This window comes from Vanessa cardui, chromosome 15 (genome assembly GCF_905220365.1).
Source record: "Vanessa cardui chromosome 15, ilVanCard2.1, whole genome shotgun sequence".
NCBI classification, from domain to species: Eukaryota; Metazoa; Arthropoda; class Insecta; order Lepidoptera; family Nymphalidae; genus Vanessa; species Vanessa cardui.
In genome coordinates, this window is record NC_061137.1 from 13,115,246 (window position 1) to 13,126,828 (window position 11,583).

General features: G+C 33.0%; 1 non-coding gene across 1 annotated transcript; it reads left to right on the forward strand.

The window, feature by feature from the left end:
* The first annotated feature begins 9,360 nt into the window (after positions 1-9,360).
* Positions 9,361-9,432, forward strand: Trnap-agg. Its single transcript has one exon. It is a non-coding gene; the product is annotated as a tRNA-Pro (tRNA).
* The last annotated feature ends 2,151 nt before the right edge of the window (positions 9,433-11,583 follow it).

Consider the following 11,583-nt stretch of genomic DNA (forward strand, 5'->3'; position numbering starts at 1 on the left):
ATAGTACCTTTTAATTAAAATTAATTAAAACACCTCATATAGAACTCAGCTGTTTATTATTGTTGTTTTAATCATCATAAATAACTAGTGTACCTCATGGGACCTCTCATTGAGAACATTATTCAGAAATCTACCAAATTTTCTTATGTTTTGTAGTTTTTCGTAACTTACGTTATTATTTAACCTATGGTTCCATACTATACACTTTCATCCTCTATTTGAAACTATTAAGGGATGGATATTTATTCTACTAACTTTAACTCATAAATAAAAACCTAAACAGGTAAGTACTGCACTTATCCGGTTTGCACAGCCTGTTTTCTTCTTCCATACTTCTCTATCTGACGTCGTCTCATAAGCTATATTCTTTCCAGCCATATCATCTTTCATACATCTATCGTACCTTTAGTCGACCCCTAGCTCTACATCCCCTCTTACATGCATACACACTCATATGCTGTATAAAAAAAAAATAAACCTAGAACCGATTGAAGCATTTCACATTCCATCCCTATTTAAGTAACTTAATGCACAGTTACACTTCATAAGATATTCCTATACAAAGTTTTAAACTGCTAGACCTGCTGATTTAGGGAGTTCATTGTACATCAATCAATGATTATAAAATTTTACTTGCACACCTGACTAAATTAAATAATAATATCCAGATCATAATTATTTCAAATCACTCCAAAAATCGCTTATTAACTAAATTTATTTCCACAAGGTTGTATCGGTGGAAAAAATTAAAAGTAAGACAAGGTATACAGTTGATCCTGCGATTGACCTCTTCCAGTCAAATTTGCCTTCTTTGCTTCGAATGACGAAATAGTACGAAACACTTGTACTTGCCTCCTTGGTCGAGGGGACATCATCAAAGCCAAAGTCAAAAGTCAAAAATCTTTATTCAATATGAAAGTGTTACACTTGCTTATTGATAATCAAAAATCTACCACCGGTTCGGAAATTAACACTTCAGAGCTGAGAAGAACTGGTGAAAGAAACTCAGTGGGATTTTTATTTCTTTTATTAATTTTATTTTACAAAGTATTATATGTAACAATAAACATATTTTTGTATAATTAAAGCAGCCTGGAGGCAATCGTCTCATTCCCAGGGTGTGCAATAAACTAAGAAGTCATTAGTGTTGTATTATCCTTTAGCACACAAACGTTCTTAACGATTCTTTTAAATTTTACAAATGAATATTTTTGAACATTTTCTGGGATATTGTAGAAGCGTATACATTGGCCCACAAAAGAGTTACTAACAATATGTAATCGGGTGCTTGGAGTAACAAGTTTATTCTTGACATCATATCCTTAAATGAAAATAACACTATTGATAGTCCCCTCTGTAAATTTAGGACTTTGTCCAATGTAATTCGTACAGCGATCCTACTGTCCCATTCGTATAATTATATACTGTTCATCCGTATTCGGTATTTGGGTATTAAACGCCGACAATTTAATTTGTGCGTCAATAAACGAAAATCAGATTTAAGTTTGGGTTTAATTTGAACTGTCTGCTTCGAATTTCTAACGTTCAATTCCCGTTAATGACTGCGCGTTGTGTACTGTTAAATTGTTTCTATCAATAGTTCATTTATCATTCAAATCTGATTAAGTGTCAATAATATTTCGAATAGAATAATTCAGAGCATTCCAGCCCTTATTTGCGGTTTATTTAGCACAAAAATTGTTATGTATGTTATTTGTGTTTAATGGCAAGACCTAAAAATACTGTAAGGACCGAAATGGCTTGAGCTTGCTGTGCTTGCGTGTGTACTTATTATTTATTAATTCACCCCACGGCGGGTCCATCCTAAAGAAACCTACCTTAAAAATGTATACAAATATATCAATCAACTGAATTTAAAAGGTGGTTGAATATGTGTACATGGACATCAAAAATAGTATATATTTCATTCCGAATCACTTTTAACCTCCCTTTCGAATAAATTACTTACGCATTTTTAAATACCGATATCTAAATAAATAAGTTTGGTTGAAACTTAGAACAGCGTACCTGTACTTTTTATTTTTTAAAATAGTATCTATTTCATGAAATCTTTCTCAGGTCATAACAGTAATTTTAATTAGTCCAGTCTTACGATTTAAAAAAGTGATTAAAGTAACCTTTGAAGTAAACTCTACTACGCAGTTCCAATATGGTTTGTTTGATGCACATGAGTTGGATCATATTTATATAGGATTCCTCACAATGTTTTATTTGACTACTAACCATAAAAAAAATTATAAAGACACATGAAAATTACTTAATCATTCGTTAAGATTTATATATTCTAACAACTGGGTAAACTCGGCTCTACGAAAAAAAGGTATTTAAAAGTAAGTGAATTAAGTAAGTAAATTGTCGAATGCTTTCTTATCGTGGCTGTACATTACTATTTAAATTAATTGCCGGATTTCTTAGGCATCGAATGTTCCAACGAGAATACGAATTAGATAAATTGCCAATTTGCAAGATTACTTTGAATTTCGAACATTAAAAGACAAATAAGCTATTGTTTTTAATTAAAGTTACCGCTTCGCTTTTTAGAAATACTTCAATACCTAAATAGGCAATGAAGAACAAGAATATCAAGTAATATGATATATATTACTTCGCTAGAATCATAAGTTCGTCGACCTACCTGGTGGAATGGTGTGTACACCTGTTTTCACGGGTTTGCTACTCCGAAGATCCGGGTTCGATTCCCGGCCGTTTCGACCTAGAAGGTTTATAAATTTTCTATATCATCTTGGATCTGGGTGTGTGTGATACTTTCGTTACTTCTGATTTTCCATAACACAAGTACTTTAGGTACTTACTTTGAGTTCAGAGTAATGTATGTGATGTTGTTCAATATTTATTTATTTATTATTTAACCGAGATTATTATAACCTTATTAAATAAATTGATAATATTGATTGTATTTTAAAAGTGAAAAGAAACTCATTTCATAATGGTAAACACTTACTAATTGTATGCTGGTAGTTCCTTAGCAATTAATGTGCATGTTGATTTGGTATCAACTAGCCGATGACAGAACCTAGAGGAACCTAGAGGAAATCTAAAGGTTTTTGTAGTTGGAATTGCAAATGTGTAAAAAAATTATAAGTTTTTTTTTTATATAAGATTATAAATTAACATGATTATTTTTATTATTAAAGTTATTAATTTCGGGATATTTACCATGTTTTTATTTTTATTCGGTGGAGCTCGAAATTTCGGACGTTTTTAGTCTTTAAAAATTGTTATGTATAGTATTTATTGTTTCAGTTACCGTTTTAATCGCTTCGCTAAAGAGTGCTATTCGAGAAGTAATTAATGAATCGAAAAGAATTACCGATAAATTCTTAGGAGAGTTGAAATATTTCTGAACAGAATTTGTTGAAAATTCCAAAGTCAGTCCAATGCGATTCTTTATTAAGTTGCTTTCAATTGTGCCAAGAGCGGCCAAATTATTTCCACAACGTCACGTAGCGTGGAAAAGGTTTGAAGGAAATTGGTTGGCGGTCGAGATTACAACGTTAATGAAATTTTGAAAACAAACGAAACAGCAGCAGTTTCATCAAATGTACTCAAACGAGAACGGAACAAACATCAAAATATGAAAGCATCGCTCTTTTATCGCTGGAAAATGCTAATGAATTCTTGGAGTCTTATTTACAACAACAAAAACAGCCTGTCAATTACCCACTGCTGGGCTAAGGCCTCCTCTCCTTCTGAGAAGGTTTGGAATATATTCCACGCTGTTCAAATGCGGATTGGTTGAATACACATGTGGTGGAGTTTCTAGACGCATGCAGGTTTCCTCACGATGTTTACCTTCACCGCTGAGTACGAGATGAATTATAAACATAAATTCAGTACATAAATATTCAGTGGTGCTTGCCTGGGTTTGAACCAGGAATCATCGGTTAAGATGCACACGTTCTAACCTCTGGGTCATCTCGAATCTTATCCATTCACTAGTAATGGCGGTGTACTTTAGGATACTGGGTTACGGTGGAGATAGAAAAATTGACTTGGAATATTTTTGTTGTCTATTCGGATTTTAATGATCAGCCTTATAAGCTCATAGATTAGTAAAATTCCTCGATAAATGCAATTCTGGACTTTATCCAAATTATAGTTAATTAGGCTGTTAGAGGAAGCTTAATTAAACATCTAATAGATAATACAATATTAATCGCTGCCGTATATTACAGAAACGGATAATGGAATTTGAATTCAATTTTAGATAAGTTAATTATTAGTTAGCTGCTGTTTGCAATCATGTTGAAAAGACGATGAATTCGAACAAAATAATAATTCATTTTGTATTATTCTCTCTTATGGGTGTACCCTCTATGTGTACTTGCATAAAGATCTTGTATTTTATTAACAAGCTTAGATTAAGGAGGCCATATGAAATTATATGAATTTATTTAATCTTGGGTCTTTAAAATAACACCCTCAAACTTTTTTTAAACTCACAGCTTCAGCTTAAAATGAGAATAAAAGAACTCTGTCATTTCGATTTTTAAGTCCAGGATTTATCCATTATTTGTATTAAAGAACACACAACCAACAGTTCAATGAACAAAAATGTCTTTGCAATTTCTCAGGTCAGTTTTATAAAAAGTAATACTGACACTATTTCTTCGCATTGAATCCCCAATTTTCCGACCTCACATCCAACGAAAAATACCGAGAACATTTCTTACTTACAGAAGCCAGATGGACGATCAAATGTGGATTATGTTCCACAGATATTTCAATAGCATTTATTGTATCAGTAATCACATTTACCAGCATGATTTGTTTCGTCATCTTTGAAATATTATTGGTATACGCGGAAACTGTATTCAAGAGAAAAACGTTTATGTCACGGGTTGTTGAATTTGGTGACGTAATTGTCTTTTGGCTTACTTATCAGAACCGAGATGGCCCATTGGTTGGGCACGTAAATCATAACCGATGATGATTGGTTAAAAACCAGGTAAGCACCACCACCTCAAGCACGGTGGAGTGACGATTTATGCAAGGTGGCAGGCAGAAGCTGGATGCGAGTAGCCGGAGAAAGACCACAGTGGCGTGCACTTGGAGAGGTCTATGTCCAGCAGTGGACGGGTACGGGCTGATGATGATGATGATGAAGCACCACTGAATTATGCTCAGCGATGATGGAAAATATCGTAAACATACCTGCATGTGTTTAATTTCAATGAAATTGTGCCATATGTGAATCCAACAACTGACATTGGAACAGCACGGTAGAATATGCTCTTAGCCTTCAGCAGAGTTATATTTACAGTCTGTGCATGTTGTTGTTTTTGTTATTTATCAGCATGCTAAAAATTATTAAGGAAAATTGATTTTCCTTCAAATATAATGACTATATTTCAGAAGCCTTATATAACCCGAATACGATCTATACGTCTTCGTAGACTTAACTCATAGTTTTTCTTTAATTTATATTAATATTACAAATGCTAAAGTAACCGTCTGTCTGACGCTCTTTCACTAGCAAACCAATCAACCGATTTTGATGTCATTTAGTATGAAGCAAATTTAAACTCCAAGGAAGAAATACGCTACTTCTTTTTTGCCTAACTGATGACAAAACTCCCTTTAAAATATGAGCGAATCCGCGAACAACTAATCTTACTATATTTAAAAAACACCTTTACACACACAACACACCGATTTACATGGTGGTAGGGCTCTGTGCAAGCCCGCCTAGGTACCACCCATTCATCAGATATTATACTGCTAAACAAAAGTACGCAGTATTGTTGTGTTCCGGTTTGAAGGGTGATTGAGTCAGTGTAACTACAGGAATAAGGGACATAGCATCTTAGTTTCCAAGGTTGGTGGCGCATTGACGATGGAAGGAATAGTTAAGGAATATTGATGGTGACCACTTACCATCAGGCGGCCCATATGCACGTCCGCCAACCTATTCCATAAAAAAAAAGTTTTGCTTACTGTTAATAGGAGATATTTGGTCTGTGGTTTGTTACTTATGAATCAGAATGGCCAAAAATAGATGACTACAAAAGTATACTACGTTTTATCGAATGGAATCGTTTTTTGAATATCTTAACCGGGCTTTACGAGCCTTACACAGCTTTACCCGGACGCTATACATCTTATCTTAGCGGACTTTCCTTTTAGTTTTTATTGTTGTTTATAGTATGTCTTATTTTTTCAATCTTTCTGTGACAGCCTGTAAATATCCCATTGCAAATATCCTTCCTTTAGGAGATTATTTGGACATCATATCATCATGAGACTTACATAAGCCAGATTTTTGTCCAACACATGGAGGTTTGCCTATAATGAACAACAGTAATTCATATTGTTGTGTTGTGGTTGGAAGGAGTGAGCCAGTGTAACTACAGGCACAAGGGACATAACATCTTAGTTCCCAAGGTTGCTAGCGCATTGGCGATGTAAGGAAAGGTCGAGACCAATTACCATCAGGTAGCCCATATGCTCGTCCGCAAACTTATAGCATAAAAAAAATGATTTCCTGTAAGGGATATATGTATTAAACACCCAAAATAAGAATGATACTTGACCGGTTTGAGTCTCTGATCAAAGATACACATTATGATATTCAGGGTAACCGTGTTTTCTTATCTTTTAAACAATAGATAGAAATACTTTACTAAAACACCTCAAACGGCTTTTTATATTTTTGGCATTTCGATTTTCATTGTAATTTCTATAAATACGAACCTGCCTTAAGCTGAGATCAACGTGATCTATCAACTTGATCATTTCGTCGCTTTGCATAATTACTCTAGAATTTAATTATAATCATTCTTTGTTTTCGCGGCGTAAAGATTTTGTTGACTTAAATAAAGACAAAAACCTTAACTTAGGAAAATGTACGTTTAATGTTATACGAATTTTAAGTACAATAAAGTGATTGTTATTATGTTAAATGTTCTACTTATATATGACAACTATAAAGCATTTAAACCATTTATTTTACTACACATACATTACATCAATTGTACACAAGAAAATAATTAAATTTAAAGAACACAATGTAGATAGCAAGACTATTGGGTAAACATAAACGCATGCGCGCACACGAAAATAAATAAATGAATATAAAAACAAAAAACTAAAACTAAAAAGCCCTTATCATTTAGAAAAAAAAAATACAAAAAAAAAACAACAAAAACACATTACACAAGAAGAAAAACATCACAAGTAATTTACCCGAAAAAAAAAAGTATTAAAAATGAATATGATAAATACTAAGACTATGAGGTAGTATGACTGACACTATATTTGGAGGTTGTTACTCTGACTTTGTCAATAACACACAAAACTAAATCATTCGCATTGTTAAATAATATACTTGACACTTAATTGGCTGTTTAGTGAGTCCCTTCATGATACAGTTTCTATGTCAGCTATGCGAGAGTATCATAAAAAAAGCAATATCATTATTTTAAAACTCGTCAAAAGAGTATCTATACGTATAATAAAATTGAAGTTCCCGTTTGTAATACTAATAACTAATAATTTTTACTAAAAGCATATGTATGCATACACAGTACATATACAAAAATAACATTCTTTTCAATTTTAATCTGTCTATCGGTCTGTATGTTTGTTAAAGCTAATCTCTGGAATGGCTTGACCGATTTTAACGAGACTTTCTCTGGCAGAAAGCTGTAACTTAGGCTACGTCAATAACTATTTTGTTAAAAACAAACGCGCGCGAAGTCTCGGGCTAGTCTTTTTATGAAACATTTGAAGGAAAACATGTTGGGTCATTATGTCAAAATCATTTGCGGAAATATTTCAGTGTCCACCGAGATGACTTACTCAGTGTCTCGATTGTATTGTCTGGACGAGAGCCAAGATGTGGAGGAGACTACCGTATCCAGATAAATGTAGTTGTTAATGCTTGACTCTGATATAAAATAAATAATTGTAGCTTGCATCTTGTCGAATATAAATACGTGTATTTATATATTTTGAATAAGACTGTTAATAATAAATTAGAGTCGGTTTTTTTTTAAATTAAATCTTTAAAATTTATGATTGGAAGTTACCTTATGATAAAGGTGGGTCAATGGGTCACTTGATGATAAGTTATCACCAGTGCTCATAGACGAGGTTCTAAAAAAAACTTGATCATAACCACCATCGATTAACTACTTAACCTCGGGAAATAAGATTCCTGTTATTACACTGGGTCCCTTATAAGTACATAGTATTGCTGTTTGGTGAGATTGTATGAGCAGAGATGGCCCAGCGCGATGATTGCGGATTTAAACCCAGGCAAGCACCGCTGATTCATGTGCTTAATTTGTCTTTATATTTCATCTCGTGCTCAGCAGTGAAGGAAAACATCGTGAGGAAACCTACATTTGACAAATTTCATAGAAATTCTGCCACATGTGTATTCCACCAACCCGCATTGGAACAGCGTGGTGGAATATGTTCCGAACCTTCTCCGTAAAGGGAGAGGAGGCATTTAGCCCAGCAGTGGGAATTTACAGGCTGTTGTTGTTGTTGTTTGTTGCTGAGATTGTAATATAAAATAATTAAAAAAGTGCGTACGTAAATAGTTGTTATTAACCTTTAAGTACTGGCGTGGTTTAATCAGATCATAAAAGATGACGTGACGTCTATCAGACGGTTACTTAAAAAACCGAAATGGGTTCTTAATAGTCACTAAAATTCACATGATTTAATTGCAATATGATCCGTTTATTATTGCTTTACTAAGGAAAATTAAAAAACTTCAACATATTCTGATGAGAAGAACATTTATTAGGTACTAATCAAAAAGCTACTATTTAAGAAAGCTTTCATTTCTTCACGATAGGTTTTAGTTCAACTTTATTTGGACTTTTATACTTTGTGCAAATCTGTAAAAGTTTTTGATTTAATAATTGTGTTAATCATCGTCGTGTCAAGTTAGTTCAAGTCATAAAGATTCTGAGTCGTTGAATGTTTTGGGTTGACGTCTAGGGTTTTCAACAATATTGTGACTTCGCTCGACTCAAAGAAAATACATATATGCTGTTATCTGGCTCGACTGATCAATCATTGTGTTGGATCCCGAAGCTACAGAGAAGGGCGTGGGGGTAACTTTAAAGGCGGCGAAATAAAGCTCATATATGTTTTGTCACCGTCTGTGAGACACCCACGTCAGTACTTAAAGGTTAATGAAACGTCAATTTTTATTATATCGATCTTGCGACATATTGATAACAATAAACTATTTAAGCTGTGCAATAAAACGATCGGTTTTAAAGATAACGCGTCGTAAGTGAAAGGAAGTTTTTATTAGTTGTAAAATTAAATAAGATTATTTCATTCGTAATGACAAGCGGCTCGTTGGTCTAGGGGTATGATTTTCGCTTAGGGTGCGAGAGGTCCCGGGTTCAAATCCCGGACGAGCCCAAGTTTATTTTTTAATTAATTTCTAAATTATCTTTGAAATTTCGAATGCCTCATTTAAAAGACAAACGGGAAATAATTCAGATTACAAATTGAGACTAAGAGATTAATTAATTAAAATAATCTCTAACAAACATTCGTTCGAAGATGAGATTATCCGGTAACGTAATAAATTATTTTAATTATCATTTGAATTTAAAATAAGAACAAGATATCCAAACACCATTAATATTGTTTAAGATTTAGTAGTCCATGGTATCCAATATAATTGGTTCTGACTTTTGTAAGTCATCGTGACGTCATCATCATCATCAAAGAAGTGTTACTCAATAGTCAGATTAGCCACGTGATGGTAAGTGAAAGTAGAATCCAAACGCGAACATTATCAGTGAAGTCAGTAAGAATGAGCTACACTACACTAGTCGCCCTCACTATGCCAAAAGACGTGTCTTTTGAAGAGGCGCATGCTTTCATGTACAGGTAGAGAGTTCCATTTTTTCACGGTATAGTGAAATGGCAGAGCATAAGAAAAAAGCGTTATGTCCTGCTTCTCCTCCCTTTATCACTGTATCTCCGTCTCTTTCTAATATATACAGTATTAAAACTTACATGGAATTTTTAATATTCGCTTCATTTAACTGTTTTCAAACTTTCAAAATTTATTTAATCGTTTATTCTATTAATACATAACATTATTAGTAAACATTATTTTCAACATGGTTTACCCGACTTGTCTCGTTAATCTTCTTTTTGAGAATATAACGACCGAATGTTCCACATAATGGTCAGTATCAATTTCACCCATAGATATTGACACTATTAAGAACCTAATCTTAATCCAATTTAATTTTCTGTACCAATTATTTCGCGAATACCACATGTGATGGCAAAGATACAATGGTGATTGAACGATTACTGATCTACCATTCAAAACAAAACACAACAACACAGTCTATTAAACTTTAGCACTAGAATAATTGATGAATGAGTCCTGCACAACGCCACTCTATCATTTGTAATTGTGTAATTACAAATTACACTGAACGTACTGTTTAACTGATTCAAATTTAAGTAAACACACTGAAATATTTTCCTACTCATTTTTATTTGTAACATTATGCTATAAAGCTCTAATTAATTATAAACAATATGTATAATAAAGTCCTTTAATATTTATCATTAAATATTAATCTAAATAGTTATCTATAAACCGTGTGGTATGGTGACAAGAATGCTAGCAGTTTTTCCCTGTTTAATCGCAATGCAATGTAATCTTAATAATAAATATTTTTATGTAAATTTTATAAGTTATTGTACAGTATTTAAAATGAATTAAAATAAAGATGTATGATTCGGTTTACAACCTTATTATATTCAAAACACATTTAAGTAAAAGAGGATTCAATTGTAAGCGTTAAATGATCACACTTCAGGAATAATAATAACTATCATGTAATAAATTATAGAACTATTTTAAAATAATTTTAGATATTATTTATAATGAAAATAAAAACATACGATTCTATAGTAATTATAATTATAATTGGATAAGGTTATTGAGGTTATTTGCGTATTTCTTAATTTGTATATCTCACACCATATCTGACTTTACATTTTCTACCTCGCACAACCACTCTGTGGAACCAGCTTTCGACGGCGGGTTTTCCGAACCTATAAGATTTGGGAACCTTCAAGAAAAAAGCGTACTCCTTCCTTAAAGGCCGGCAACGCACCTGCAAGCCCACCGGTAAAGCAGATGTGGTAATCACTTTCCATCAGGTGAGCCTCCTGGACGTTTGTCCCCTATAACGTAAAAAAAAAACATATAGCCATATCCTTATATTGTGTCGTTAAGCCAATAAATATATTTCTAAAACAGCGGCATAAAATTGAATACAGAAATACAATCGTATTGATAAACATTATTCGTTGGACTAATTGGATAACATTTAAAATCAGATTGTCCCGCTGTTTCGATAAATCTATTCTTGCTTGTGTATTAAATATGATTCAGGTAATTGCATTCCCTTTAATCCTTTTATGCAAATAAATTGGAAACATTTTGATCAAAATACTATTCAAATGTGTTGCTAAATTTTATGCTCCTGTCAATCTGAAAGAGGCGTTATAAAGGGATTAGCATATTTAACAGGC